A 7123-nucleotide genomic window follows, 5' to 3' on the forward strand; every position below is an offset into this window, starting at 1 on the left:
GCTGCTGGACCGATGCTCGTGATGTCCACGCTCCCACGCTCATCAGGAGATTCCATTCTGCCCATCCGGAGAAGCCTGGTGAGTGTCCTGAGGCCACCCCAAAAGGGGGGGGTACTGTCACGGCCAGGGTATTTCAGCATGGCGCTAGGCGAGTGTTACCTGTGAGGTCATTGTGGCGCGGGCTGTCTGGTGGCGGAGCTGGTGTCTGGCGGGGGGCTTTGGCTGCACGCATTGTTGTGCGGGCCTGTTGTCACTCTGCGCTGGTAAGGCCTGGCGGCGTCTCCATTCCGTTTGGCATGGGCGCTGCCATCTTGCCTTCTGGCCATGTGATGCGGCTGGCCAATCCTGGTGAGTCACATGTTCCCTCCAGCCAGTAACAGCATGGCATGGGGTATTTAGGAAGGGTCAGTGCCTTCCTTCTTTGCCAGTGCAACGTGTATCTCAGCCTAGCTGAGAGGGAGTTCTCTGTGCTTTCCTGTTCCTGTGAATCCGCTGTCTGCCAGTCTGCCTGTCAGCTCCTAGTTCCCACTGGACTACCCCGCTACCTCCATCACCCTTGCCCATACCTGAGTGCCTGAGCCTGCTGACATCCTGCACTTCAGTTCACTATCTGCAAACCTGGCTTGTTTATTTTCAGTTTCACCATCTGCAAACCTGGCTTGTTTATTTTCAGTTTCACTACCTGCACACCTGGACTGCTCTAATTGTTTCTACCTGGACATTAACCCTTTTGCTCCCACCACAGAACTTTTGTGCACATTTATATTTTCCTGGACTTTTATTTACTGCCACATTATATGTCCACTCGAGCACTTATTAAAAATCCTAGTTTTATTTACAAATCTGCTTCTGTGATCGCTCCTGCTACCACCCCGGGTCCACAAATAACCCAGAACGTAACACTTACTACTGGGGGCACAAGGGGCATTGCACAGGGAGGACCACTACTGGGGGCACTGTATAAGGGGCACTGCATAGGGGGGATCACTACTGGGGGCACTACTGGAAGCCTGCATAAGGGGGTCCTTTCGCGCACGCACGTTCTTCGGGCACCCTGGCTACACGCTACTCCTCTGCCAGGGCCGCCTGCATGCATTTGCCCCCCAGGCTAAAAGTTGCCAGCCAGCCCCTGATTGGAATCATCTTCAACTGCCTCTCATTTTCTATAAAAAAAATCAGGCTGCTGCAAATGCCTGAATTGTACCACCTGTAATAATATGATAACAGGCTCTTCCTTTAAACATTCACAAAAGGACATTAGCTACAACATCAAGCATATATTGAGCTGTACTTCAATGTATATTGTATACGTTATCATTTGTCCATGCGGATACTACTACGTAGGCAAGACCACCAGATCTCTACTTGAACGTATGGAGGTACATCCTTCATCCATAAAACAAGCACTGCTCAACAAGGACTCTGATCATCCTGTCTCAAGACGCTTCATGGAACTTGCACATACGTTATCCGCTTTAAGACACATAATTATCGACCATATTCCAGCATCGCTTAGAGGTGGAGACAGAGCTGCACAGGCTGGATGCTAAATGGATGTACCTACTGGACACTCTTTCACCTAATGGCCTTAATGAAAAACTCAATTGGAATGTTTTTAATTAAGTAATATCTGCAGGACCCACATGTGGTCCATGTTTTTCTAGCAAAGATTCTGCATTTATCCAGTTCCGAGTAATGCCACATAGTTACAATATATTTAATTTGTTGCCAGTGCTAACTTTAGTTACATAACACCGTGTCCATTGTACGAGATTTATAGATCCAGCCTATCTCAGTAATACTTTATTTTGTTACTTTGTTTACCTTAGTTATTTAACACCATGTTCATTACAGTATGTGAAGTTCATAGATCCAGCCTATCTCAGTAATGCATCATTCTCGATAACTAATATTTTTGTCCACCACTTCATGGAATGTGGTGGCTGTTTGTTTTGCCCACAGAAAAGGACTGACAGTGGCCTCAATCAGTCACGGGCTTATTGCCTACATATCATTTATGACAGGACTTTGATACAGGTTGTGTTTGTGATCAATGCTCTTTTTTTCATTCTTTTTTCACTTTATTGTGTTTACTTATAACCTTTATGTAGTAGCAGGTTTATCAATATCTGCAACTGTTTGTGTTTCAGAGTGGCCTGCCGGGGAGACTGTTTCGGCAACCATCGAGGTTACTATAGCAACCGGTTGGCTCCGTGACATCATCGTTCCTCTATTCATGCGCGTTGCCGCCAGCACTGATATTTCTACTTGCCGCTACCGAGCAGAAATGACCGAAAAAGTGACCCCTTTCAGCGCTCAAACGGGTCTTTTTCGCAACAATGTCCCTGCATTATATATTAAATTATACACCCTGAGAAGGTGTATAAGGCTTCTAGAAATGTTACTTTTGCACTGGAGTTTGAATTACAAAATAAAATACTATTTCTAATTATGAGTCTGATGATCTATGTACTAAGCCTGCCATTCGCACCTGCAGAGTTATATCATGTTTCATCCCAAAATCTCTTCTGAACCAGATATAAGAAGTGCTCCATTTCCTCAGCAACGAGACGTGGTATCACCGGTGAAGGAGTAATACTTTCCTTTATCTGGCATGTGGTATTGCTTTATTGACTGTCAGACTGGCTGCAGGGCACCGGTAATCCTTCTGGTATGTTGCAGGCAGGAGATCTATGTGCTGTCTGTACAGTTAGGTAACAGAGAGAATGTGAGATGCATTGGATCAGATGTGTCACTTATATCTTGTGACGCCAACTCTTCCTTCTCTGTATGCTGCTTGCAGACCATTAATTCTATGTGTGAGGGAAAAAAAGGGATCAGGGAACCAGGAACAAGCTTTGGTGAAACGCGTGCCTGCCCATGTACACAAACCGGACCCCCTCCCCAGCACCACGGCCTGTGGCACACCCGTCTGACGCTCTCACAGGAGCAGATACACTCTAATCTGCAGATTCAGTTGACTGCGATAAAATGCCACGGTTTTGCAAAAAGCTTACACCATGCTTACCAACAATTATAAAGCAGGAGGAGGGGCTAAGCTGGCCCGATTCAGCCCGATATTCGGGAGACTCCCGGCAGTCCCGGGAGAGTAGGCAGTATGGCTTACACTTGTGCAAACTTTTCGCCAAAAATGCGTATCGTGCAATCCTATTAGCTGCGGTTTTCACAAGTGCGAATTCTCCATAGACAAAAACCGGCGAGAAGTTTTCACCATCTCAGAGCAGGTGAAAAATTGTGCAAAACCCCTATTTTTGGCTAAAAATGTCGGGACTTGGGTTAGAACGCCTTGGACACCCCACTCCCACAATGACAAAATAAACCCCCCCCAAATTTTTATTAGGGTGATGTGCCCAATAATGATGGTTTTGGGATGAAAAAGTAGAAAGTGTTAAAAAAGGGTGTAAAGTATTGGGATAGGTATTTGCGGGGACTGTATAGATGGGACAGGTGTATTTTTTATAATTTTTAAAAAAATGCACTTTGATGACACAAAAATATACTTACACCCATTTTAATGTACCCCCAGTTTAACTACAGTATTTTCCCCCAAAAAAAATATTGCTTTCTATAATTTTCCCACTGTTAGAAAAAAAAACGCATATTACAACCATTTGCCACAAATGTACTAACCCAATCCCTTTGAATACTGTACAGTACGTCCCCTAACAGACTTCTATACTGTTACCCAGTGTTAGTTTGACGTTTTATGGGGCAAAGGTTGATTTCCTCATTTTAAGCTGTACTTTTTGCACGTTACACATTGATGAATTGTCGGCCGAATGTCGCTTTGTGTCTTTTGTAATAGAATTATGCGAACAGCGAGGATGCGGATATGTGCGGCAGCGCCTTTGTCTCCCCCTCCCTCTTACCTCACAGCAGCCCAGCACACACTGCTGCGTGCTGGGCTGGAGTGGGAGATTGCTCGTGCAGCAGCCGCTGCAGTCTCTTATGACTGTTGGGGGAGCAATCACCCTGATCGCGCCCCCCCCTGGCTTTGTGCCAGAATGAGGGTCTCACGTTGCCCCCCTCCCCAGCGTACAGTGCTTGTGTGCCGAGTTGCAAAAATTCTTAATTTTTTTTATCCTAAGGGGGCATAGCCACGCCCCCAATTAGGCCACGCCCTCCCCCGGGCCCGACGTGGCTTTCTACGCCCTACATGTAAATCCCAATTACTGCTTATAAAACATTAAGGGCTTGATGCTGTTCAAGGCAAAATAAATTAGGTCAAATTCAGTGCGTTTCACACAGTATTGTCACGTGTGGTACCTGTGCAAAGTGACCGTGGACATACGCAGTGTCATTTGTGCAACACACTCCGGACTTCTCTCCTGCACAAAAAGATTGTGTGTAATAAAAGTCTTTTCAGCTAATTGCAGATTTAATTTTTTTTTTTCCAGCTTGTTTGTACGTAAGCAAATAAAACATACAGGGGCCTATTCATCATAACTAAAGTTTCCTTTGAGGTAATTAGGTTTAGAACTCGCATGCAGTTCTACCTAATTACCGGAGGATTCATCATTCCTCCTCCCTATAACTATCTAGTCCGAAAAGCTGTCATTTTTTTGATGACAGCTTTCCGGGAAATAGATAGTTATCCCTCATTACACTAACTTACCGCAGCTGGAATCCGTGCTGCGCTGTTACATCTGTAAAACCAGTGCATGCGCAGCACTGCCTACACATGCGGTAAGTTTGTGTCCCCCCCTCCGCTCACCGTTGGAATTCCCAGATAGCCAGTCCCAGGCTTTCTGGGAATCGGGGAATTGCGGCAGTCAGTCACATATGTATGAGCCCCATTAGTTCTTGTTCCACTTTAATTGTATTCATCCAATCACTGAGATTCATGCTGAAATGAATTAAACACTTGCAGCCGTGTGACAGACTTTTATTTAGAAATCTGCATATCTGTGTTATTGGACCTGCTGTCATATGTGTACGGTATTAACACGCTTATTTCTAACAGGTTATGGACTCAGCAGTACACGCAGTGCAGATATATCGCACGCAAGCTGCCCATGTTTGTGACGCACTGCGCATACGTCCTGATGGTTACCGCCGGGAGATGCGGAACAAATTTGGACACAATAGCCGTGGATTTCAGTGGGTGATCCTGGGAGGAAAGAGAGGGGGGGTGAGGCAGACTAGGGCGTGTGATGCTTATAAGCGCAGTTTGCTAAAGAAAAAAGAAAAAGTGAGATACTTGGACTTGCGTGCCACTCAGAATTAAGCACAGTCTATTGCTACACATTACAACTAGGGGTGTGCACCGGCCACTTTTCGTGTTTTGTGTTTTGGTTTTGGATCTGGATCTTTCTTCGTGTTTTGGATCTGGATTGGTTTTGCCAAAACCACCCTTCCGTGTTTTGGGTTCTGGGTTTTGTGTTTTGGATCTGTATTTTTTTTTAAAAAAGCATAAAAACAGCTAAAATCACAGAATTTGTTGGTTTCTCTGCTCCTATGCTATTATTAACCTCAATAACCTTAATTTCCACTCATTTCCAGTCTATTCTGAACACCTCACACCTCACAATAGTGTTTTCATGTCCAAAAGGTTGCACCGAGGTAGCTGGATGACTATGCTAAGCGACACGAGTGGGCGGCACAAACACGTGACCCATCTAGGAGTGACACTGCAGTGGCAGACAGGATGGCAGTTAGAAAAACTAGGCCCCAAACTGTACATAATGCAAAGAAAAAAAAGAAGTGCAAGATGGAATTGTCCTTGGGCCCTCCCACCCACCCTTATGTTGTATAAACAGGACATGCACACTTTAACAAATCAATCATTTCAGCGCCAGGGTCTGCCACACAACTGTGGCTGAAATGATTGGTTCGTTTGGGCCCCCACAAAACAAGCTGGCAATTAATGTGTCCCTGCACAAACTGGCTCTACGGAGGCAAGATGTCATCCTCATCCTCCTCATCCACCGATTCCTCACCCTCTTCAGTGTGTACATCCTCATCCTCACAGAGTATTAATTCGTCCCTGCTGGAACCACAGGTCCCTCTGTACGTTCTGGAGGCTGGTCTCCCTGGAAGAGTTGATAATTCATTTTATGAACATCATCTTCTCCACATTTTGTGGAAGCAACCTCCTACGCCTTTCGCTGACAAGGTTCCCGGCTGCACTAAACACTTTTTCGGAGTACACACTGGAGGGGGGGCAACTCAGGTAAAATAGAGCCAGTTTGTACAGGGACCTCCAAATTGCTTCTTTTTCCTGCCAGTACAGGTCTGACATGCCTACTTGGATGCTGTCACCGATGTAATCCTTTAACAGACAGACGCATGCTTGTCGCTGCTGCTTTGAGGATTCAAGTGCGGCTACAGCCCACACAATTCACAAAGACAGAAAAAAAAAAAGAATATTTTTATTGTTTGTGGAGCACACTTTGAGGGTTACACCACCCTTTAACAGACAGACGCACGCTTGTCGCTGCTGCTTTGAGGATGCAAGTGCGGCTACAGCCCACACAATTCACAAAGACAGAAAAAAGAAGAAGAATATTTTAATTGTTTGTGTAGAACACTTTGAGGTGTCACCACCCTTTAACAGACAGACGCACGCTTGTCGCTGCTGCTTTAAGGATGCAGGTGCGGCTACAGCCCACACATTTCACAAAGACCGAAAAAAAAAGAACAATATTTTAATTGTTTGTGTAGAACACTTTGAGGTGTCACCACCCTTTAACAGACAGACGCACGCTTGTCGCTGCTGCTTTAAGGATGCAGGTGCGGCTACAGCCCACACAATTCACATAGACAGAAAAAAAAAGAACAATATTTTAATTGTTTCTGTAGCACACTTTGAGGGTGTCACCACCCTTTAACAGACAGACGCACGCTTGTCGCTGCTGCTTTGAGGATGCAAGTGTGGCTACATCGCACACAAGTCACAAACACATTAAAAAAATAGTTTTTTATTTTTTGGAACACTTTGAGAGTTACACCACCCTTTAACAGACAGACGCACGCTTGTCGCTGCTGCTTTAAGGATGCAGGTGCGGCTACAGCCCACACAATTCACAAAGACAGAAAAAAAAAGAACAATATTTTAATTGTTTGTGTAGCACACTTTGAGGGTGTCACCACCCTTTAACAG

This window comes from Taudactylus pleione, unplaced genomic scaffold (genome assembly GCF_031769625.1).
Source record: "Taudactylus pleione unplaced genomic scaffold, aTauple2 ptg001501l, whole genome shotgun sequence".
Classification (NCBI taxonomy): domain Eukaryota; kingdom Metazoa; phylum Chordata; class Amphibia; order Anura; family Myobatrachidae; genus Taudactylus; species Taudactylus pleione.